We start from the raw sequence: 1,580 nt of genomic DNA, 5'->3' as shown, positions 1-1,580 counted from the left end.
AAATTCAGTGTAATCTCTAAGAAAATTCTAGAAAATGTTTTGTAGTTACAAACGAGCTGGCCCTAAAGTGTGTTGTAGTACACCAAAGCAAATTGAATAGCCACAACAATCCTAAAACAACAACAACAACAACAAAATCACAATATTCACATTGTTGGATTTCAAGACTTACTAGAATCACCCAGAATCAAGACAATGTAGTATTGACAAAAGGATAGACATATGGATCATTAGAGCCAGACAGAAGGTGGAGCAGAGACCTGCCCAGTCACGTCAGCTGATTTTTCATCAAATCGTAAAGACACTTTAATAGAGAAAGGACAGCCTCCGATAAAACATTAAAAGCTCGCTTCATGAAAGGAAAATTGTTAAATTTGACTTTATCTTTGATAAATAAATGAAAACTTTTGCTTTCTGAAAGATAACATTATAAGAATATAAACCAAGCCACATTCCATGAGAAAATATTTGTAGTCAAATAACTGATAAAATAATTTTATATTCAGAAGATATATACAAACATTTAAAACCTCAAAACTAAGAAAGCAAACTATTCAGTTTTTATTATTTAATAATATATTTTTTATTATATTATGTTAATCACCATACAGTACATCCCTGGTTTTTGATGTAAAGTTCGATGATTCATTAGTTGTGTACAACACCCAGTGCACCATGCAATATGTGCCCTCCTTACTACCCATCACCAGCCTATCCCATTCCCCCACCCCCCTCCCCTCTGAAGCCCTCAGTTTGTTTCTCAGAGTCCATAGTCTCTCATGCTTCATTCCCCCTTCTGATTACCCCCCCTTTCTTTATCCCTTTCTTCCCCTACCGATCTTCCTAGTTCTTATGTTCCATAGATGAGANCAGTTATCTGGACGGCAAATAAGCATATGTAAATATCCTGAATCATTAGTCATCAGAGACACTGGAATTAAAACCATAATTACATACTACTATATATCTAGTACAATGGCTAAAATAAAATAAAATAAACCTGACAACACCAAATGCTGGTAAGGATGCCAAGCAACAGGAACTCTCATTTAGTGCTGGTGGGAATGAATAGCACCAGTTACTTTGGATGACAATTTGGCATTTCTCTCTCTCCCCCCACCCCCCTCCCTCTCCCTCTTTCACTCTCTCCCTTTAATAAAGTTAAACATAGACTTACAATATATCCAGTATTTCACTCACAAATATTTCCCCAAAGGAACTTAAAACTTATGTTCACACAAAAACCAGTATGTGAACGTTTATAAAGTTTTGCTCATAATCAAAACACCTGGAAGGAAACAAAATGTTCTTCAGCAGGTAAATGGATAAACAGTGTGTGGTTCATCCATAAAAGAAAATGCTATTCAGTGATAACAAGGAATGAGTTACTCATGTACATAACAACCTGGATGAATATTAAATGTATTTTGCTGAGTGAAAGGAGCCAGAACCAAAGGGATACATATTTTATGATGCCACTAAGGGAAATCCTAAAAAACAAAACAAAACAAAAAAAAAAACCGAAAAACAAAAAACTTAACTATAGGGATGAAAAACAGAATATTGGTGTCTCAGGGTTA

This window comes from Ailuropoda melanoleuca, unplaced genomic scaffold, assembly GCF_002007445.2.
Source record: "Ailuropoda melanoleuca isolate Jingjing unplaced genomic scaffold, ASM200744v2 unplaced-scaffold11384, whole genome shotgun sequence".
NCBI classification, from domain to species: Eukaryota; Metazoa; Chordata; class Mammalia; order Carnivora; family Ursidae; genus Ailuropoda; species Ailuropoda melanoleuca.
Note: the sequence above shows the minus strand (reverse complement) of the source record.